General features: G+C 42.3%; 1 protein-coding gene and 1 pseudogene across 7 annotated transcripts in view; one reads left to right on the top strand and one right to left on the bottom strand.

Moving 5' to 3' along the window:
• Positions 1–24254, top strand: part of DAB1 (DAB adaptor protein 1) — a 416708-nt gene that overhangs the window by 191229 nt on the left and 201225 nt on the right. The gene's annotated exons all lie outside the window — the stretch shown is intronic.
• On the bottom strand, positions 18166–22493 carry LOC130708867 (nucleoside diphosphate kinase, mitochondrial-like; annotated as a pseudogene).

Below are 24254 nucleotides of genomic sequence, written 5' to 3'. Positions count from 1 at the left end.
GCTCAGTTCTGTCTTGGGGAGTCAGGTAAGGCATCCATTTCACTCCAGCTCAGGTATTTTTTGTTTTTTAATTATTTATTTTATTTATTTTTATTTTTGGCTGCATGTGGGCTTTCTCTAGTTGCGGCGAGCGGGGTTTACTCTTCGTTGCAGTGCATGGGCTTCTCATGGCAGTGTCTTTTCTTTGTTGCAGAGCACGGGCTCTAGGCACGCGGGCTTCAGTAGTTGTGGCACACGGGCTCAGTAGTTGTGGCTCGCGGTCTCTAGGGCGCAGGCTCAGTAGCTGTGGCGCCCAGGCTTAGTTGCTCCACAGCATGTGGGATCTTCCCAGACCAGGGCTCAAACCCGTGTCCCCTGCATTGGCAGGCGGATTCTTAGCCACTGCGCCACCAGGGAAGCCCCAGCTCAGATATTTTGAAGATGCCTATGTTCACCCAATTTGGGGAAAGAAAATGTTCTCTGATATTTTGTCTGCTGCTGTGTGGGCTTTTCTCTTTAAAAGTTTCAATTCTACATTTGAGTTGTAGGAAACAGGAGCTCTTGATTGAAGATCTATTGAAAACAGATAGCAACAAGGTCTCACATGTGTCAATTATGTGTGTCAAGTGATGATAATAATAGCTAATATTTATGGCACCTAAACATATGACTAATGATTATTGATTCATCTTTATTATGTGACAAGCATTTTTCTAAGCCCTTTCATTCATTGTATCAGTTAATTCTTCACAGATTCCCATAATATACATTTTATTATCCCATAACAGTTTTATTATCCCCATTTTATAAAGGAGGAGTGTGGAGTTTACAGAAGTTAAGTAATTTCTGCAAGGTCACTAGTTAATAATTTACAGAATTGTGACTTGAACCGGTTTTGTCTGTCTTCAGAGCTCATGCTCTGTAAGATAACATTATGCTATCACAAGAAATCTCTTTATTTAAAAAAAAAGAAATAGCATGGTTGAGTTTATTAACTGCAAATCCAAATTAGAATATTGGAAATGATGTTTGTTCGTTTCTATATAATCATTTAATTTTAATGATCCTATTTCCTTATCAGGATGACATTATTTTGAAGATTTGATGAGTACATTTGATATCTTTGTTGTCATGTAATTCACTTAACATCTGGAGCAGCTGTTTTGTTTTATTTTTTTCTGAAGGGGTGGTAGTTGTAATCTTTAGGGAGAATTTTTGCTTTTTCTTAATCATCTTCAATATTGAAAACAAAACAAGTGGTTAAAGCAATCTCTGAGTCGTAGCTGACACATTTTCAGAGTAGCTGTTAGCTTGCATAAAAAAAAGATAATGTAGATACTGTCAGAATGAGAGTTAAAGAGCTCAATTTTGGGTTGCTAGAGAAATCATCTGTAATCACGAGAGAGATTACTTGGGTGTTCATGGAGTTCAGAACTGAAATATAGAAGGCTGTGCAATAGTCACATGTTTTTCATGTGTTAGGAAGGAGAAATGTATGCTTCAATAAACAATTCTTGATGACAAAGACCAAATAAGGAAGGTGGGATCAGTGCCTAACTCAAATCTTAGACTCCTGCAAATTCCCCTTCTGATGATTGGGGAGATGGTTTGGGGCATCAAGTCAGGTGTTCTTATTTCGGACAGAGGCCAACTGAAAGACACTTACTCATCTCGATGTCACCCCACATAGAAAAAAGGCAAATTCAGCTCTTCTGACAATGAATGTAATACAGTGTGTTTACTTTTGCTTGGAAGCAGAAACATAATTTTGGGAAGATGCATATGGCCATATAGTTCTACAGATGGCCACCAAAATGTTGAAAAAGTCTGACTTGCAACCCGAAAAAAACATTCTGATGTTTTATTGTTGCTTTTAAAATTATGGAGATTTTAAACATACAGATAAATATAAAGAATAATAGACCTCAGTATACCTACTACCTGGTTTTGGCAAGGCTTAAATTTTTGCATTATTTGATTTGGATTTTTTTCCTTTAAGAATTAAAATATTATAGATGCAAGTAAAGCCTCTGTGATACTTCTACTTGAACCTATTCCATCTTTCCTTGAGTGGAAATCAGTATTTTGAGTCTGGTGTTTGACGTTTCTTAAAGAGTTTAAAATTTTACTGCATATTATATATCTAAAACAAAATGTTCTTTAGATGCTATGTATTTTAAAACTTTACAAAAATGCATTCATACTGAATATGAACTTATCTCTTTACTTTTTGGGCTCAACATCATTTTTGAGATTTAGCCATGTTGATGTAAGTAGTTCTAATTCATTCATTTTAACCGCTACTTAGTATTCGGTTAAATGAATATAACAATATTTCCTTCCTCGTCTTCTGATGATGAGCACTTAGGTAGTTTACAATATATGGCTGTAGGAAAAAAAAAAAAAAGCTTTAATAACTATCCTTTATCTGTCCCTTTGGCGTCGTATGAGACGATATTGCAAGGTAGAATATCTAGGACCAGATTGTTGGATCTTACTATATACGCATCTTCAGTTTTAGTGGGTATTGCCAAATTATGTTTTAAAGTGGATTTTCCAATTTATATATCCACCAGCAGGATATGAGTACCCTGTGCTCCATATAAAAGACAATAATTAAATCATTTATTACTGTTATACTTTTAGTTTTTGCCAGTCTGGTGGGCATAGAATGATGGTTCCGCATCTTTGTTTTAATTTGCATTTACCTGAATACATTTGAGGTTAGGTTATTTTCATCTGTTTATTGGCTATTCAGGTTTTCTCTTCTACGTTTCATGTTCATATCCCTTGCCCTATTTTTATCTTGAGTGAGTTTCCTTTTTCTTGTTGATATGTAGTTCTTGTGTATTCTATCTACAGATCTTTTCTTGGTACCTTTATAAATATTGTTGTGGTTGTTTTTGCAGATGATACAATAAATTCAGTGTAATCCGGCTCAAAATTCTAACATGTGTGGGTGTGTTTGTGTGTCATTTGACAGCTTCTGAAATGTACATATCAGAATGCAGATGTCTAATAATAGTGAAGACTGTTTGGAAGAACAACAAAGTGACAGATATTATACTCCTGGATATTGTCTTATTAAGCATATATTATGTGCCAGGTATTATTACAGACACTTTAATCTGTTAATAGGATGGAAGGTTACAAGTATTCCCTTTAATGCTTCGGGGACCAGAAGAATTGCTGCAGCTTCTCTTTCAGGTTATGAGGCAGGCAATAACTAATGCTTCTCTCCTCACCCTTCGCCATTAGATATAATGTTTCCTCCTACCAGTCGCCCCTCGCTTACTCTGCTTCAGAATAGCTGGCCTCTTGCTGTTGCTTCAATGCATTAAGAACATCCCTGTCTCTGCTTCTTTGCACTAGTCATTCTCTGTTTCTGTGTCTTCTCAACCCAGCTTTATCACTCTTTATTGTTTATTACCACTTGGCATTATCTATTTTGTTTTATTGTGCATCTCCCTCATTAGACTATAAGCTCTGAGAGGACAGTCTTCTGTGTTCATTGCTGAACAAACAGGTCTAGAATATTGCCAGACATGTAATAGAGTCCCAAACAGTACTTGTTGAATGAATGAAGGAAGGAAGGAAGGAATCTATTCTGTACTTTAAAATCTTGTCTATGTGAAATGATAAATTTCAATTCCGCTAAGGTTTAGGATATAAATGTAGTTTGCATTTTAAGGCACATAATGGTTTCTTGGCAGTAGGGGTTTATGAGTAAGAGTACGGGCTTTGGATTCACAAGGAGTTGGGTTTAAATCATTCTTGTTCTACTAATTACTGGTGGTGTGACTGTTTACTTAACCTTTCTAAGACTGTTTCCTAAAAAAAAAAAAAAAAAAGACTGTTTCCTCCCTTGTAAACATTAGCATAATCTTAGCACTCTTGAGTAACAAGATCTGGCTTGCTTTTTCAAAGGCTTGCTGTGGTGGCTGCGTTGAGAATCTCTTGAATTAAGGGAGTACATGTGGAAACAAGGAGAGGATGGGGGAGATGGACACACCCAGCTCAGAGAAGAAGTGGTGGCGGGGTTGAGAAACAATTAAATTCCACCTGGATTTTAAAGATAGAGCCTGCAGAGTTTATTAGGAGTTTGGCTTGGGTGTATGAGAGAAAGAGCAACCAAGAATGTCTCCAAGGCTTCGGGGCTGAGAAACTGGGAAGGTCGAAGTTGCCATTTACTGAGCTGGGAAACACTGAAGGAAGGAAAGGTTGGGGGAATGTTAATATGGACGTTAAATTTGAGATGTGGACTAGATGCCCATTCATGGTTGTGGAGTGGGCAGCTGGGTAAAGGAATCTAGAGGTCAGGAGAGAGGTGTCTGCTGAAGATGGACATGTGAGAGGCTTCATCATATAGATGCAACTAGAAACCATTAGAATGGATGAAAGTACTTAAGCAATGAGTTTGGGGAGAGAAGAGAAGGGTTTTGAAGTCTGAGTCATGCTATATCTCAACATTTAGAAGGTGAGGAACTAAGAAGGAACCAGTGAAGGAGACTGAGTAAAAATGGCCAGTGAAGAAGGAAAAATCCAGGAGAGTAAGAGCCAAGAGAAGAGGTGTTTCCAGGAGGCAGGAGGGACCAACTGTGTTCAGTAGTGCTGGCATGTCAAGTAAGATAAGGACTAAGAATTGATCAATATTAGGTTAAATGTAAATAGTTTTGGACCTTTTGTTAAAGATAGATGGTATTGTGGAGCTTAACCCAGGAAACTTCTGAAAATCCCTCTTATAAAAAACAAAAACAGGAAAACATTTCTTCCATAATTGATCTCTTTAAAATGTTAATGAATTGTGCTTTTCAGAGATGGTTGATTTACAACTGGATGCCTAGAATTAGCTATCACTTAGTTGTGCTTTTTATTTTAAAGACTTTTTTTTTAGAGCAGTTTTAGGTTTACAACAGAATTGAAAAGGAGGTATAGAGATTTCCCATGTCTCTACTTACCCCATATAAACATAGCCTCCCCTGTTATCAATATCAGTCACCAAGGTGTTACAGTTTTTATGAAGGGCGAACCTACATTGATACATCATAATCACCCAAAGTCCATAGTTTTACCTTGGGGTTCACTCTTGGTGGTGTACATTCTATGGGTTTGGACAAAAGTATAATGGCACATATCCATCATTATAATATTATATGGAGTATTTTCGCTGCCCTAAAAATCTTTTGTGCTCTGCCTATTCTCGTCTCCCCTCTTCCCTCCACACGCACCACTGGCAACCACTGATATATATATATATTTTTTTTGGATCTGTATTGCAAGAGGAGTATAATTGCTTTACAATGTTGTGTTACTTTCTGCTGTGCAACAAAGTGAATCAGCTATACATATACATATATCCCCATATCCCCTCCCTCTTTTTTTTTATTCTTTTTTTTTTAACACCTTTATTGGAGTATAATTGCTTTGCAATGTTGTGTTAGTTTCTGCTGTACAACAAAGTGAATCAGCTATACATATACATATACCCCCATATCTCCTCCCTCTTACGTCTCCCTCCCACCCTCCCTATCCTACCCCTTTAGGTGGTCACAAAGCACTGAGCTGATCTCCCTGTGCTATGCAGCTGCTTCCCACTAGCTATCTATTTTACATTTGGTACTGTATATATGTCACTGCTACTTTCTCACTTCGTCCCATCTTATCCTTCCCCCCCTCCCTGTGTCCTCAAGTCCATTCTCTACATCTGTGTCTTCATTCCTGCCCTGCCCCTAGGTTCATCAGAACCATTTTTTTTTTTTAGATTCCATATATGTGCATTAGCATACGGTATTTGTTTTTCTCTTTCTGACTTACTTCACTCTGTATGACAGACTCTAGGTCCGTCCACCTCACTACAAATAACTCAATTTCACTTCTTTTTATGGCTGAGTAATAGTCCATTGTATATACGTGCCACATCTTCTTTATCCATTCATCTGTCGATGGATGCTTAGGTTGCTTCCATGTCCTGGCTATTGTAAATAGTGCTGCAATGAATATTGAACCATTGATCTTTTTATTCTCTCTGTAGTCTTGCCTTTTTTAGAATATCATATGGTTGGAATCATATAGTATGCATCCTTTACAGATTGGCTTCTTTCACTTAGTAATGTGCATTTAAGTTTCATTTCTTTTTAGTTGATTAATATTCTTCCATTGTCTAAATGTACTACGGTTTATTTATCCATTTACCTACTTAAGGACATCTTGTTTGCTTCCAAGTTGTGGCAGTTATGAGTGAAATGATATAAATGTATGTGTGCAGGTTTTTGTCTGGGCATAAGTTTTCGACTCCTCTTGGTAAATACCAAGGAACACGATTGCTGGGATGGTACGATGGTACAAATGTAAGAAACCTCCAAACTGTCTTCCAAAGTATCTGTACCATTTTGGATTTCCAACAGCAATGAATGAGAGTTCCTCCATGTCCTCACCAGCATTTGGTGTTATCAGTGTTCCAGATTTTGGCCATTCTAATAGGTATGTAATGGTATCTCATTGTTGTTTTAATTTGTGTTTCCTGATGACATGATATGGAGCATCTTTTCATTTGCTTATTTGTCATCTGTGTATCTTTTTTGGTAAGGTGTCTGTTAAGCTCCTTGGCCCATTTTTTAATTGATAGCCGTGCTTTTTAGAGATGTATCTCTATAGCCCCGTACATTGCACTCTTCTACCCTAACCCTATGACTTTACTTATATTGAAATTACGTGTCGTCTTCTCCCACGCTAGGCCAGGAGCTCCTTAAGGGCAGGAACTGTGGCTGATTAATCTTTTTATTTTCAGCATGCCTCCCAGCTCCTGGTATGCCTGGGTGTTCAAGAAAGCTTTGTTGGACAGAACTGAACTCAGGCCAGTTGTGAGGTGTACTGTATCCTTGGTGACATGGGTGGGTGGGGAAGGCTGGAATGTGTGATTACATTTCAGCACCAATTCTCTGACGCTGACTAGGTTGATTCAGTTCTAACACTAACTACGCAACTACCCAGAGTTAACACAGTCCCCACAAGTGAAGGACACAGTCCCACAGGATTACCCCTTCCCACATCAGACCCCAGCCACAATTTTCGGGTATCTCCAAGAAACCCACACTTCTGCCTGGCCGTCTACAAATTGGGGGATTTGCATGACCTCCTCAGGTTCAGAAATTTGTTAGAATACCTCACAGAACTCAAGAAAAGCAGTACACTTGTGATTACCCTTTTACTATAGAGGATCCAAATGAATAGCCAGATGAAGAGGCACATAGGGCAACAGGATGGGGGAGAGGAGGGTGCAAGAGCATCTGTCCCTGTGGAGTCAGGGTGCCCTCCAGTACATCAATCTATTCATCGATGAGGAACCTCCCCGAACTTCATTGTTCAGAGTTTTTAATTGAGGTTTCACTGCATAAGCATTATTAAGTGAATCATTGGTCACATGATTGAACTCAATCCCCCCAGAGGTCAGGGGACCCAGCTGAAGTTCCACCCCTCTAATCATGTGGTTCACCTTTCTGGTGACCGGCCGCATCCTGAATCTATCTCAGGGCCCTGCCAGGAGTCACTTTACAAGCATAACAGAGGCACTCCTATCACTTGGGGAATTTTAAGGAATTTTTGAATTCTGTGCCAGGAACTGGGGGTAAAAGACAAATATATATTTTCTATTAGACCACAGTGATTATGTTAAAGAGGACTAGGGGAAATAATTGAGCTCCAGACCTGCCTCAAAGGGAGATGCTATCCAAGGAAAGACAGAGGGAGGACTCCAGTGTGACTCAGGTCATCATTGATGATCAAGGCAGCCCTGGCTGTTGGGTGGTGTCGGGTAGGATGTGGCATTCAGACCAGTTAGTTAGTTGGCAGCATCTTGGCTCAGGATGGTTCATCCTTTTGAAGCAAGCCTTCCACCAGTGCCAGAAGGGGGGTGGAAGATAGGCTGATCCTATTCTCCAGACAGAAGGGTTGATAAGACACATTTGGTGGACTACCACCAAGGATGGCCATAATCCCGGCAGAACTCAAGTAGTGATCAGGGAAGGGAAGGGGCAAGATTAAAAGAACCAGCATTTATTAAGGGCTCCGATGATGGCCCGCTGTGCCAGGTTCTTTGTACCTTCCACAGAGCCCCTTGAGGTAGAGATTCAGTATTCATCTACATCTGCTTGTTGAGTCATGCTCTGTACCAGGCACTTGCAGTAGGAACTGGGGATAAGACTGTGAATAAGCCTGATGTGGTATTTGTTCTTTGAGGAACTTTTAGTTGAGGATAGTTGCAAACTGGCAAGAACAGTAAAATGTGCTAAGCACAATGTAGGGTACTTGGGAAGTGCATAGAAAGAAGGTAACGGTGTAAGAATCAGAGAGTGGTTAACTTACCCAAAGTCACGTAGCTAATAAGGGGTGGAGCCAGGAATTGAACCCAGGTTTTTTTGACTTCACAGCTAGTGTTTTCACAGTATCACACAGTCTGACCTGAAGAGGCACGGCGGTGGGAAGGGGTAGGGCTGTGCATCGTGGCTCCCAGCCCCAGGGACTGTGGCACTGGGACTCACTCCAGCCCTGCCCACTGGTGCATACTGATTGGCATGTGGATTGAGCGAAGCTGGGAGTGCCCACTGAGGAGCGTATATGCTGACTGCTAAGTAGGGCTGCCTTGGAGGATCCACTGGGGATGGTTCTCCTTGGTTATTGCAGTTCTGCTGCAGAGCCCTAGGTGTTCCTACAGCATCTGCCTGCCTCTGCCCAGAGCCTGTTGAGGCAGCGCACCCTGGGATGGGCTTGGCTTCCATCCACGCTGCTAACTAGGAGGCGGGTGCTGTGATGGACCATTTCCTCTTTTCACTTAATGAATGGGTAGCTCTGCCGAGCATACGGACCGGAGACAGGGCTCCAGTCTGGTCATTTGTGGCTTGAAGGGGGGTTGACAGAAAGAGAACTACAGCAACCTGCTCTCAGTTTCTAAGCCAGCAAGGCAAATTTCTAATTTCTGGGGAAAGACTTGGGCCACATGGTCCTAGCAGATACTATACTTGTGGACAAAAGCCTTGCCGTTACCACACAAAGCATCCTCTCCTGTAACACCTACTGTTTTGAAATCTCTCTTTTTTTTATCTGTTTTCTTCTCTCTTTTAAAAATGAAGTTGATTCCCGATGTGGTCACTGAATATGCTTTTGGAAACCTCCACTGTCCGGGATGGTGTTTATTCTCCTTGGCCTCTTGGTCCCTTCTCCCTTTTGCTTCTCTAACAAATGACGGCATCTATCGTGCTCTGAATAGCGCTTGCCTTTGGTTTCTTGCAAGCTGAAATGGAAGAGATGTTTCTGTACAAAGGGGAATGATGTGAGGAGCCCTGCGTATGTCAGCTGTTGGAGACCTTCTCCTGCAGGAGCATTCAGAGGAAAGATGGGGAGATTTTAGCCTGCAAGAAGTAACTCTGCAAGGCCCCACCGGGAAGCCAGGCAGGTACCTTCATGCCCCAGGAGGCATCTGGTGTGGGGCAGCTGTGCCCAGACTCAGGCGTGAAATGCATTACAAGTCATTAATAATAAAGTACAAACAGTTGCCAATTATGTACTTGTTGAAAGAACAGTTAGATTGGATATAGGGTTGTTCCTGTCATTAACTCTCATGATACTTAATCCCTTCATTTCTCAACGAGAGAAAAAAGGGGATGGAGTTACAACTAGCATGGACAGAATTGAGCATCATTCTATTTACAAACCTATGAGAATGGGTCGAATATGTGAATGTCTTGTGTCTCGTGGGTCTATTGAAAACCAAAATGTGTGAGCCTGGGCTGTGGTGGAGTAAGTCCAGATTCCTTAGTGTTGCATAAAAGGTCCTAGCCTGCGTCGCCCTGTCCAGCTGTATCTCTGCCAGTTCTTTATTCAGATTCTGGGTGCCAGGCATGCTGACCGCTGACTGGTGGTGCCCAAGCCGAGGAGGCTTGGCCCCATCTGGACTGTGTCACCTGAAGCTCGTGCTGCCCCCATCACCGTCCCACCCCACCCCGCTCTCACAGAGGACTCGGCTCAGTTGTGCCTTCCCCACAGCTCAGTCCCAATGACCTTATCTGGCTTCCACTGCCCCTGTATTTCCCTCCATCACAACACTTCAGACTTTTATGCTATTCACTACATTGACGCTCCTTAGGATAAGACCAGAACTTTGTATCCCTAGTGGCAGAATTTATTCGTGTATTGGGAAGGAGGCGAAAGGGAGGGAGGAAGGAAAGAAAGAAAGAAAGACGGAAAGATGAAGGACAGATAAGCTAAAGAGTCATGTGTACTTGCGTCCCATTCAGAGCTTTTCTGTGTCATCTCAAGCAAATCTCTTCAACTCTTGACCCTTTGTTTCTTCAGCTGGGGAAAAAAAAGGTATAACAATAATAATAATACTTTCCTCACTGAATTATTACAAGGATTAATGAGAAAACATTTGTAAAGTGCCTAACAGTGTCTGGCCCTTGGAAAGCTAGAAATAAATGCTAGTTTCCTGCCCAAGTGGTCACTTTGGGCAAAGAAAAGTAAAAAGGAATTCATGTGAAAGGAACTGGGAAAAATAATCTATTAAAGCAAAAAAAAAAAAAAAAAAATCAAATTTTAACTACTGCCCATTTTAAGGTAAGACATTTTTATCCTTTAAGTATGAGGCAGAGGGCAATGTTACAGATAGGAGATGATGTCTTGGGGCATTTTGTGGCAGAAAAGGAAAAGATGTGTATTTTTTTTGTTTATCTTTTTCTGAGAACATTCACCACAAATGATGTCTCAAGGCCAAAGTAGGCAGGGTGTGATTCTACTGAGAGCGCAGATTAAGTATCATGTTTCATCCTCCAAGGTCTTACCTCACACTTACTATCTCAGGAGGGAAGGATGTGGAGATTAGGATTTCCGTAAATTGTGGATTCAAGCCCCATGTGGGCCAGACAGTCTGATTCTAGAGCATCATGGTTTTGTGAAAATATCACTGGATTTGGGAAGAAGAAACGTCTCTATTATTACTGATCAGGTGACCTTGGACAGTCTGATTCCAGAGCATCATGGTTTTGTAAAAATATCACTAGATTTGGGAAGAAGAAACGTCTCTGTTATTACTAATCAGATGACCTTGGACATGTAACTTCTCTAAACTTCCGTTTCCTTGGTTGTACAATGGATATACTACTAATAATACCTGATATCAAGAGGTTGCTAAAAGGATCACATGTAATGATGGATAAGCAGTCTTTTGTGAAATCTGTGTGTTGTACCAAAGTCAGTCATGGTTATAGTTGCTACTATCCAGGTCCACAATTCAGGCCTCACCCCACCTAACCCTCTTAGGAATTTTTGTCTTAGATCTCAGGATGAAACAGTGCAGTTGAATGTCTGATTTACAGCTCAGAGCACACAATCTACCAATGCTATTCCACTAGTGTCCTTGAGAAGATCCTCCTGGTTTTCTGGAAGGATTATAGCAACATGACCACAGCATGACCCGTCAAAGGACTTTTGGAACTGAGGAGACCACCATGTCATAGCTACAACGGCATGCTTTCCGGTGCTTTGGCAACCTGGAAAACAGAGGCGACTATTACCAACAGCCTTAAGCCAGGGCTCGTCCAGATAAACCTGGAGCACTTGTTCCCTAGCATTTATGTGCAGCAACCATTCTAGGCCCTGTGAAATCTTTTCTCAAGAAGCTGGTAGTATGGTGCATTATTTAGCTATTTTTGCATAATGAATCACCACAAACTTAGTGGCTGCAAACAACATACATTTATTATCTCACAGTTTCTAAGAGTCAGAAGTCTCGGCTTAGTCTGGCAGGGTCTTGTTCTCAGGGTCTCATGAGGCTACACGGTGTTGTCTGGGCTGTGTTCCTTCCTGGAGCTTGGATTTCTCTTCCAGGCTCACGAGGTTGTTAGCAGAATTTAGTCCCTGTGGTTGTAGGACTGAGGTGCCCGTTTCCTTGCTGACGGCCATCCAGGGGTTGCACTCAGCTCATCAAGTCCATGCAGTTTCCTCCCATGTGGATCCCTCACAACATGGCGCTTCCATCTTTAAGGCCAGCAGGAGAATCTCTCTCTCTCTCCAGTCTACCAAGATAGCGTCTTATAGAATTTATGTAATCACAGGAGTGGGCGACCACCCCATCACTGTTGCCATATTCTATTGACAAGAAGCAAGTGACAGGATCTGCCAGCATTCAAAAGGGAGGAAACTATACAGAGGCATGGATTATTGAGCAGTCACCTTATGGTGGATCGGTCACATATGGTATTGGGTAGGGACTCTGAATAAAGAAATTCTAAAGCACCGATTTACCTAACCTGAACTGGTCTAATTTGAAGTGAGAAAAATAAGAACAATTTTGTGCATTTTCTAAAAAGCCATATTGATTGGATTTAAAGGCTATCTTTTATTTTGAGACAAACCTTCTATATTTTAGTGTTTAAATGCCTTTCTTTTATGAAACGACAGTCATAGTAGATACATTTTCAAACATATTCTTGGTGGGTAAAATATAAAGATAGCAACCCTAAAATGGTTCTTGTGCGTTTGCTTATTCATTTATTAGAAATTTCACTAATCTATAAAAGTCCAAAACCCTGGAATTCCTAGTTTAATGTATTAGCTCCCAGTTACTGCCACTCTCCGGGCCTAGACTGTCTTATATCAACGTAATAGAAAAAAAGAAAGTTTAATATGATTCACTTAGGTTATTTACAGGCTAAGAATGGTTTTGTCAATGTCTTTCCCAAGCAACGCTTTACCTTTACCCTGGATAATTCCAGGCCAGAGCAGGACACTAATCTGGCTCTGTAAAACCCTCACCCACACCTGTGCTGCCGTCATCCTAAGGAAGAGGAATGGGGGCTAAAGCCCCAGCTTATTTTGTCTCAGCCAGAGCTGCTGTGTCAAAGCAGCTCTTCCTCGTCTTCCATCTACTCTCTTACCCAGCTCTCTTCACAACACTCAGTTACTTTGTTTTCCTGTCATTGTGAATACAGAGCAGACTGTGCAAGGTGCTAAAATGTGGGTTATGGGGGCAAGAAAGAAGGAAAAGATAATTTTGCCCAGAATAGTAAACAAACAAGATTACTTATAAGAAATACTGTTTGAGCTGTTTCCTACAAAATGGGTAAGATATTAAGAGGCAGATGTAGTGAAGATATTGTAGGTAGATAAAGGCTTTTAAATCATAGCACACAAAACCAGGGAATGCTTTTTCTCTCCTCAGTGCCTTTGCACATGCTGTGTCTTCTGCCTTCAATGCCTTTCCCCAACCTTGTCCCATTGGTGAATACATAATTGACTTTCACAACACAGCTCAGACAGCTCTTTGAGAAATCCTCCTCTGCTTTCCTATAGCATGGTATGGGGCTGTATTAGGGTACTTGTGACTCTTCTGTAATTATGTGTCTCCTCTAGACTGTGAGCTCCTAGAGGCCAAGTATTATTATTCCTGTTACATCCCAAGTGCCTCTCAGTGTGTGACACCTGTACCCATGTTTGGATGAATGAATAATGAATGAATGGTGATTTGGCCAAGGCAACATGAATGTGAGCTATATAAGGAGGGATAGCTGGATATCAGGGGGGATTAGTAGATGGGATCAGATCTTGGAAGAGTTTGCATGCAAATGCAATAATTTATTCCTCAGATTGAGGGGTCGCTGTCCCTAAACAAGACAGTGACACCATCAGAACCATGACTTAGGATGAATCATTTTATCAGGAAGATAAAAAATGACTACCAGCCTGCTTCTTCCATGGCTGTGATTGCATGAACCTGGAAGTTTGCCGAGTATCTTCTGAGCTGTTTTTCTGTGATATTGCTCCATGTACCCAGCCTGTTTGTGTCTCAGTGCTGTGCTTCTGTGTTTTCAAATCGTTTCGTCATGTTTTCTTCCTACAGCTAAGGAATATGGTGACATAAATTGGAGTTAACTCCATGTCATTTCTGAACCAGTAGGGAAGTGTATCTCAGGGCCTGTGTATCCACTGCCGATGGAGAGCCCGGGTTTGCCTGGTCCATTGTAGCAGGCTGACCTTCCCATAGGCCTCAGGAGGTTGACCAAGTGGTACTAGAGTTAAAGTCAATTTCCCTAATGCACTTCAGTGTAGAACCTAAAGCACATAGTTTTTAATTTAAATATTCTTATCTTAGAGGAGGTGTAAGAAGTCCATTAAGATACTAGGTCATTTAAGTATTGTGAAGGAAGTAAGAGGTATTTAGGGAGGAAGTTAAAAGTGATGCACTCCTTTATGAAGGCTAGTTTCCCTTCTTAGACAATCTTCCAGTATGAATTATCTGTGTCAGCCTGAGAAGTCCCATTTTATAGTCCACAAAGCAGAGGCAACTCTCCCGCAACAAGACCTAAAGGCTCCGCTGGCGGTGGAGTGAGAATTTCACCATAATAGGACATGAAAGCCCGAGAAGGCCCAGGTAATATCTATTGAATGAATGAGTGGATGAAATATACACAGCCTGAATTTCTACTGGAGTCTCTTTAGTGAGGAAATCAGAAGAGAAACCAGCTTTAGAAAAAGAAAATCTGAATAGAAACCCCAGTCCTCCCATTTGTCAAGTACTCTGGGTCCAAACCCTTTCTGAATCCCCATTTTCTCATACGTAGAAATGGGGATAATAGAATATTTTGCAAGGTTATCTTGTAAGAAAATATATATAAAAATATCTTGTCAGCGATGAAGTGGTATATAAATAAAAGGGGTGAGTATAAATATAGTCACTGTATCTTATTATCTTGTACTTTATTATAGGTATTTCTGAGTATGCCTTTTTTTCCCAAGCTAGATTGAAAACTCCTTGAGGCCAGGGACCTTGGTTGCCTGAATGCATGTTGACAATTTAATCCAGAGCCAAAATTGGCAATGTGTCATCTAATAAAAACATGTTTTACTTACAGGGAAACTAAAGAGAATATTTGAAAATGACACTCTCCTAGGAAATCCAGGCCACATCTATAACTCTTCATGTTCCTTATAGAGTCTGACATAGTGCCATAACCTTAATGAACGTTGGTGGAATTGTTTTTATATATAATTATATAAAGGAGTCGCTTTACTTGACTTCCTGGTGTGCTCTAGGCACCGTGCTGGAGGCCTTACATATATTTAATCCTTGTAGCAATCCCAGAGAGGGAACGTTCACTCCACTTTATAGGTGAGGCATCTGAAGGGATCAGGAGGGTAGGTAACCTTTCCAAGGTCACAGAGCTAGTAACCTGAAGGATAAAACCTCAGCCCATGTATTAGATTTTTAAAAGTCATTGTTCATTCCTAGCTTCTCCTTTAAGTGGTCATATCTCCCCATGCAAACAGCAGTGGGAATGTGTAAAATGCTAAGAGTAGGTCAAGGACATCTGTTTCTGAAATTTATTCTGGTTAGTTCCTTTTCATCTACCAGCTGTGGTCTGACTTACGGCTCTCCAATTAGTTTGGCCTTGCACTTCAGATCCTAGAGGGGTCTCCCGTGGAGCCCTTTGTGGACATGCTGATCACAAACAGGTGTTTTCACTGACACTCACCCTTTTCACACACAGTTACTAGTCTGGACTTGGCCTGGGCTGGTCCAAAACGGGACTTTCTGAAACCCCTGGACATTCCCCAGCACCAGTCTGAATTTGTGCAGAAGGAAGAAAGTAGGTGTGGGTCTGCCTAGGTTTAGCTGGGGAGGAATAAGCTTGATGGAAGGAGGCAAGTTTTTACTTTCAGTGATCACTGTGTTTCCATTAGGAGCAGGATGACCTTCTCAGAAAGGTTATAGAATCATTATTAGAGATCGTCAGAGCTGAGTGGACACTGGATTAATGGGGACTTGGTAGGCTTCTATAAAAGGTGCTTGAACACAAAATTCATGGGCCAACACAAAGACATTTTTTCAAACCTCAAAGACTATGTGCTCAGAAAGTTTCTGGCTTCAGGAAGCTAATATCAGACCTAATTCACGGTGCAGAGTTTTCAGGCGAAGCTATCAAGGGCAGGGCTGGCATTCCAGGGTGGTGCCTTTATTTCCTCTTCTTCCACAGTCCCAGTACAGTTGGTTTGTTCTAGCAAGTCCTCCTGGGAGCAAATGTTTTCTGTTTTTATTAAGTTTCTACTTGCAGATTCTTCCTGAATGCTTGTAGTCTCCATCTGATTTGGAAAACTGCTTTTTCCGTTACATGTTTCACATCAAGCTAATAGCATGCATACATCACGGCATGGGAAGCTGTGAGATCACAGCTCAGGATCAAACCCCAACTCTAATAGTCTCCGGGGGATAACTGGACCTTCACAGGCTCAATCGGAGTATGAGAGAGATTGTTACTGGGTCCCGGGAGGTCAGCACTACGCAAGTGGTTGTTTAGTTTATTGTCGCCCAGTCTGGAATCCTGCATGGGTCTTGATGCTCAGATCTCACAAATCCTCAAATAACTTTCACTCTGTGTTTTGTTTCATTTTGTTTTTCTAATCTGAAACAGAAACCGTGCCCTCTTCCTCTAAAGCTGGGTAGGCCAACAACAATGTCACGTTTCTTTGCTTTGTATTGGAACTCATTGTGACCATACTGGAAGGCTCTTGGTTACACTGGAGAAGAAAACTGGCAAAAGAAATGATGACTTAATAACTGAGGGTTGACAGACAAAACCTGTCCTCTATGAGGCTGTTTATGATCCCCCTGAAGCCAAAGGATAATTGCATGCTCTCTCCTTGGTGACCCCGTTATACTTTGCATCCCTCTGCATTACCTTTTTGTGCATCTGTTTCTCCACTTTGCGGTAACTTCTGAGGGCAGGGACTGTCTTACTCATCTCTAAGCCCCCAGTGACTAGCACAGGGCTTGCCTATAGTACACACTCAATGGATGATGGAAGTTTAAGAGAAAGAGGACCAGAGAGAAAAGGTGGTGGTGGGGGGATGGGGAGAAAGAGCTTGGAAGAGGAGGTGAATTAACAAGTGTAATAGTCTGGGTTCTGCAGAGAAACCAAACCAATAGGATATAGACATATGGAAATATATGTATATATGTGTGGGTGTATATATATATATATATATATATATATATCTCATACCTGTATATGTAAATCATTATAAATATATAATAAGAGATGTATAAAGAATTAGCTCACATGACCATGGAGGCTGTGACATCCCATGATCTGCCATCTGTGAGCTGGAGGCCCAGGAAAGCTGGTGGTGTAGTTCCAGTCTAGTCCTAGGAGCCCTGATGGTGTAAGTCTGAGTCCAGGCACAGAAGAAGACGGATGTTCCAGCTCAACCATTCAGGCAGAGAGCGAATTCTCTGTTCCTCTACCTTTTTGTTCTATTTGGGCTGTCAGTGGATGGAGGGATGCCTACTCATATTAGGGAGGGCAGGTGGCTTTACTTGTCTACTGACTCAAATGCTCATCTCTTCCAGAAATATCCTTCCAGACACACCCAGAAATAATGTTTAACCCGACAGCTGGGCACCTCGTGGCCCAGGCAAACTGACACATAAAATTAACTATCCCAACAACCAAAGAAAGAAAAAATGGTTCAATATTGGAAAGGTCCCTAGGTTAGTCAAATCACCTCATTTTGTAGGTAAAGCAACAGGGTCTGAAAGAGGTCACCGGCCTGTAACATAATGCAACGCAAGCTTTGTTCTGCACTTTTAGTACTTTCTGCTTCCTCTCTAGTTCTTTCCCCAGGGAGGGAAAGGAGGAAGATGTGACCCATGTGACACACTTCCTTTTGGGTTCTGGGTGGAGCCTGCGTGTTGTGTGATGGCAGACTTAGGTGAACTCTAGGAAAAGTGTTGCCTTGCTCCTCCTCCTTTTGGGTCTGCCCGGGGCCCAGAGGTCAGGACCCTGCCCCCCTGCCTGGCCTCTAGATCTGCACTGTCCAGGACGGGCCATGGAGCACCTGATATGTGGTTAGTCAAAAATGGGGTGTACTGGAAGCGCACCCCAGGTTTCCCCACCTCGGTACATAACAAAGAGAGTGTGAAATATCTCATTAATGATTTTTACATTGATTACGTGTTGAAATGATACTATTTTGGATATATTGGGTTAAATAAAATGTATTAGTAAAATTCCACCTGTTTCTTTTTACTTTTCTCAATGTGGTTAGGAGAAAATTTTCAATTACGTCTGTAGCGCACATTTGATTTCTTTCGGACCTCACTGCTCGAGATCTTCTATTTTGGGCCCTCGGCAGCACAGTTCACCCACACTTGGACTCATCTCCCACCTGCTGCCTCTGCTGCACCCTAGTTCTTCTCCAGGTGATGGCCAGCTCCCGCCCATCCCTCTTCCTGACACTCTTCACTGGCCAGACCAGGTCCTCAGGACCTCAGTGCTACCTTTTCTGTAGCTCAGTGTAGGATGGTAGAAATTGAGGTCAGATCCAGCCTTGAGTCCACATTCTGCCACTGATTAGCCACTTAACCTTGGGAAGGTTGATGTACTTTTTTGAATGCTGGATTCCCCTTGTTTAAAGTGGGAGTAACAGTATTACCCTGACCATCTCATAGGGTGTTGTCAAGATAAGAGTCAAAAGTTAGTCCATATGAATATGCTTTGTAAATAACAAAGTGGCATGCGCATGTGATATTACCAGTGATTATATTTTAGTTTTTATATTGTAATCATTGTTGGCATTATCCACCCCCTGCCCCTAACTTCCTGATCTCGGTTCCCCTCACCGAAGTGTGTGGCCGTTTGAAAAATAAAAGGGTGGAGGCATTCCTCCAGCTCTGTGATTTTATGGCAGGATGCAAGGTGCTGTGACGCAGAGAACGTGAGTTTGGGAACTGCCAGCTCACTGCTCTGGAAGCGCAGCTGGATCTCTCTCTGCGCCCCCTCCACAGAGCGGCTGCAGTGGGTGGTGTTCCTGCTGATGTGAACACTGTAGTCTCTCCAGGTGGTGTTGGGGGCAGCTTCGGCCAAGTTGGTGTGTTGTATCATGGCCCTTGAGGTGTGGACCACATTGGGGCCTGTCCAGACCATGGCTGCCACGGGACCAGAGCTCAGGGAGCTGATGAGGGCTGTGTAGCAGAGCTACCTCTGCAGTTCAGGGTAGTGCTCAGTAAGGATGCCCTCTGGGGCCTGCAGCCCCTTCATCCCCACCAGCAGGAGGCCCAGCCTCTCCAAATGCCGGATCCCATCCCCAGGGAGCTGCCACTGCCCCCATCTGGCTTCACCACCACCAGGGTCTTCTCCTGGATCCAAGAGGGCCCTCCCAAGCTGGGAGCAAGCTTGACCTGGGGCCCCAGGCCAAGGGCTGAGTGTAGTGAGGGGTGCGCCCTGCCCAACAGCCAGGGAGAGAGGGATGGAGGCCCACATACATTTTGTTTTTTATTTTTATTGGAGTCCAGTTGAGTTACAGTGTTGTGTTAGTTTCAGGTGTACAGCAAAGTGAATCAGTTATACATATACATATTTCCACTCTTGTTTAGATTCTTTTCCCATTTAGGTCATTACAGAATATTGAGTAGAGTTCCCTGTGCTATACTGTAGTTCCTTGTTAATTATCTGTTTCATATAGCGGTGTGTATATGTTAATCCCCATCTCCTAATTTATCACTTCCCCCCACGTTTCCCCTTTGGTACTGTAAGTTTGATTTTGAGATCTGTGAGTCTGTTTCTGTTTTGTAAATAAGTTCATTTGTATCATTTTTTTTATTGGATTCCACATATAAGTAATATCATATGATATTTGTCTTTCTCTGTCTGACTTCACTTAGTATGATAATCTCTAGGTCCATCCGTGTTGCTGCAAATGGCATTATTCCATTCTTTTTTATGGCTGAGTAGTATTCCATTCTATAAATGCACCCCCTCTTCTTTATCTGTTCCTCTGTCGATGGACACTTAGGTTTATTGGGCATTTCCACAACACATCGAGATTCATGTTTCTGTAGCCCTAGTTTGCAGATGACTAAAGGGAGACACCCAACAGTTAAGTGATGTCTCCCAGGTCATCCGTCTGTAAAATGGTGAGGAGGATGTGAATGGGTACCTCTTACTCCTTCCTATACACCATGTTATATCTGATAAAATGAGAAGAGAAAAATCTTCCTTTATTAAAGAATTCAGCATAACTCCCACCACTCTTCCCACCATGGCCTCTGTACAGAGGTTCCCCTCCAGACTGCCAGCGGGGTCCCACCGCTTCGCAGCAGTGAAGCACTTGTGAAGCTCCAGCTCTTTCCTCTAAAAGCTCCCTCACTGAAGAGCCTAAACGAACCCTGAGTGTGTTCGTTGACTTTTCTGATCTTCCAACTCAAGTTAAAAGCATCATTTTGCTTCGCTGTCAGTCACTTTCACTTTCGTAAGAATTTTAAAGATGTATAAGCCCCTAAGGTGACAGTCCCAGCCTGACGCTGTCACTCTGAGCTGTGTCATATCGAATTCTGTCACTGAAGAGAAACAAAATGAAATGCGCCCAGGTGTAAAATTCCAGGCCTGTTCCTTCTTATCGATAGCAGATTAGAATGGCAGTGTCTAATGTTATGAAATTGATGTGATGAAGATGGATGTTTTCACTTTAATGGGTGGGTAGTAGAATGTACCGTTTGTGTATTTATGCACAGACAGTGAAACCCATTTCATTTCGCCCCACTTGTACATTTTAAATATTTACTATTGGTAATTAGACTCGGTGCCTGTTAAAGTGTAAATGCTCTCTCTTTTGCCCTCTTTCCAAAACCCAATGAAGTTGACTGCAGTCACATGGTGTTTCCATCAAATTTACTGATAAGCCTGTTGGTTTGAGATGAACTTTTATCTGCGTGTGTATATGGGTGTGTGTGTGTTTAGGTACAGTTTCTTGCAGTGTTTCTTGAAATGCAGATGATTTTTTGAGATGGCAAGTTGATGAATGAAGCCTTTGGTATACTGCTGATGAGACGCAGTGATCTACAAGACATGGGGCTCTTAGAGCATTTACCAAGAAACTACTAGCCCTCAATCCCCATGCCCCCAACAAACTGGGTATGCTAGCTCCTGCTGACTTTACCTCCCAGGATGCAAGCTGCACTGTTTTACTTATTATTTTTGAGTTTTATCTTTATTCAGTAGAACAGTTTATTTTCAAGAGTTTTATGGCAGGAAAATATTAAATGACTGTCCTTTTCAAGTATGTTTTTGGTTATGCTTTCGAATTATAGCAATAGACATTATTCCCTAAAGTATTAATGGAAATTGAATGTCTTTAAATCACACAGTAATGATGACTAGCAACATGATGCTTATTAATATTAATACTAGTGCTGAGAGCATCTTCCACAGGTCAAGTTTTCAAGCACTGGTTCAGATATTTTTTTCTATCTTCCCATTTAATCTTTACCATAATCCTAGAAGTTAGACATTATCATCTCAGTTTTCTTAATGAGGAAACCAAGGCTTAAAGAGGTTAATTCGTTTGGCTAAGGTCACAACATCTGTAAGAAGCTAAACCGAGATTTCAGTTTCGGTCTCTTTAGTCCAAGCTATGCAGCTTTTCTATCATCCTATAAAGACCTTTTCCTATAAAATTGTGTTGTGTTTATTTCACAGTAGACCAGGTAAGTTGAGGGATTGCCTGGTGTGTATGAGGGGAAAATGGAGGATGCAGGTATTGGGACCAGAGGAGAGGAACAATGACGAGCCATTGAATTAAACAATAGTAAAAGGGCAGTGTATTGCGAACTAGGCATTACGCTCCTTGGTTTCTCCCACTTTGCAGTTGCTGGTTATCCAGTAACACTAATCAAAGTTCAAGAGCAGATTAAGGTCAAATAAAGCAGCCAAATGTTAGCTGTCAGATCTATTCAGCTCAGTGACGGGAGATGGGAGCTATATTACAGGGTGATCCCCTTAGATTGCAAAAGAAAGGTGTGGCGAGGAACTGAAGCTGACTGCCAAGCATCCGTCTTTCCTTGTGATTAGGTAAAAGACGTTATTGACGGCAGCAAGCACACACCACGGTAGAGGGACAGTTTTCAGTCCATGATTTTACTACAGCAAATACCCAGTTTGCAGTACAAAGAACGATCTTCCCCCGATTCATTTAACTGTCTTTGCGGCAGAAGGAGAATGTGCGTTTAAGCAGAAAAAAAAAACCCAAAACTGTGTTTAAAGCATATGGTTTGGGCTTTCCAAATGTTGCTTAAGGACAGTGGTGTTGAGTAAATGCCAGTCGATCCAGAGACACCGAGCATAATAATGCCACTTCCTCCCTGAATCAGCATCCCTCATGGCCTCTCTCGTCCTCTCCCATCCCTTCAGTTCATTCCGCCCTTCACCTCCTAGTCACTTATCCAGCTTGCTCTATCCAGTTAGCCCCCATGGGACACTCAGTCTGTGCCAGGCCCCGTGCAATGTGCTGTGTGGGGGAGGGTGATTCTGAAAGGGCAATGCCATCTGGAGCTCACCTTCTCAAGGAGGAACTAGCAGTTGAACTGTGTTCCCCATGTGGCCCCAGCAACAGCCTTTGACACCGTGCATTTGTCTCCAAAGCCTACAGTGGATTCAGAATTCCTTGTAACCTTACCTGAACACTCCTCTCATAGTCCTCAAGGGTAAGGACATAGCTTTGGAATCAAAGAACCCTAGATTTGAATCTCAATCTTGCCTCATTTGAGCTCTCAGTCTTAACTCCTCTAGACCTCAGTTTCCTCTTCTATAAAATGGGGAGGGAAATCAATAAATGGGGATATCATGAAAACTAGACAAACAACACGCCGTGAAATCACTTGCCAGAGTACATGGCCTTTAAAGAGCACTCAGGAAAGAGTGGACTCCTTATCTTAGCAAACATGCGCTGTGCATTGATCATGTTCTGGATTCTATTCTGGATGTGTCACCTACAGAGGTGATCAAGGTGCAGGTGGTTTTAGTATGATGCTGAACGTAGGTGGTATGAGAGAAGGTATGCGTAAGGAGGTGCATGAAGATGAGATGCCTAAGGAGATGGCTCTTGGAGGATAAGAAGGGGTGGTCCAGGTGAGGAGGTCAGATGGCATTGGTCTTGCCTAAGGAAACACTGTGATCCACGGCATCTAGACAAGAAACCTCATTAGGAAGGGGAGCAGCTGCTCCAGGCACCCATCCCCCAATATCCATTGTCCTCTGCCATTCCAGTGCCGAATGCCCATAGCTGCGTTTCTCTGCAGACTTTTCTGGAACTGAGGAAGGCCATTCTGCTGATCAGGGTTGCTAACATCCCTTGCAGCCCTTAACCAATGACTCTGGCAGTTGGTGGGATCATTGAGGGTTGTGTGTTTTATTCTGTTTTCTAGAGTTTTCTGGCATCTGGTCTAATCTGGTCCAACTTCTGTTGGCTGTCTTCTCTTCCCGTATCCCCTTCCCTTCCCCTGCCAGTGTTTCTTGCTTCTCCTAAGTCAGTTACCTGCACTGGAATCCTTATTTCAGGTCCTGCTTTAGGGTACCTCAAAGTAAGACACGGAAGTATTTTCCCAGCTTGGTGTCTCAGAAGGTCATATTCTATTTCAAGGTCTTTGACCTTCGGGTACACTTTGCACGTGACCTGACAAATCAGCCATCAGTTTGTCTTGAGCTGTGGCTTTATTCAACTTTTAAGAACTAAGCCCTTTAAGATATAAATACATAGTCCATCCCAAGACTTGCAGCCTGGCCAGAGGAAATAAATATCTAGCAAAGGCAGCTTAAACTCCTTTTGGAAAGAGAGAGGCTAGAAATTTAATTCATGAAATTATTTTTGTAGAAGGACATAAAAGTTTTTTTCTGCTCTTCTTTTGAGGCAAGTCATGAACCGAAGAGCTCGAAGTTTCATCGTCTACGTTCCTATGCTATCTGGAGCAAATGGTATTTGTTAACAATAAAAATAAGTGTGGCTTTCATTAGAGTGCTCTACATGTGTCAGACATAGTACACACAACATGGCACTTGTTTGTTACGACACCCTATCTGACACAGGAACCTCAGAGGGGCTGAAGGAGCATGTAATTAAGCCCAGGTCTTCCTGACTTCAAAACTCCCCTGAGTTTCCTTTCTTCTACACACTACCTCTTGATAGAGCCCCATGCTTGGGACTCAGCTCTGATCTGTAGACACAGGCCAACAGCAGAACCAAAAGGATCGTGGACCTTCACATGTGTCTTTAGAAGCAAGAGAAACCATGTGAAAGCCAGATCTGAGCTGCAACACAGTTCTTTGAGGAAAAGGAAAAGCCATGAGCCACAGCCTGGCACATGATGGTGCTCATTTGTCTAGTCTAGTGAGAGGAACAGCAAATGGAGGAGACAGACCTGGTTCCTGAAATGTTAACTGAAATACAAAGGAGAGGTG

The sequence above is a fragment of the Balaenoptera acutorostrata genome, chromosome 1 (assembly GCF_949987535.1).
Source record: "Balaenoptera acutorostrata chromosome 1, mBalAcu1.1, whole genome shotgun sequence".
NCBI classification, from domain to species: domain Eukaryota; kingdom Metazoa; phylum Chordata; class Mammalia; order Artiodactyla; family Balaenopteridae; genus Balaenoptera; species Balaenoptera acutorostrata.
The sequence above is the reverse complement of the archived record's forward strand: the minus strand, read 5'-3'. Positions and strand labels throughout refer to the sequence as shown.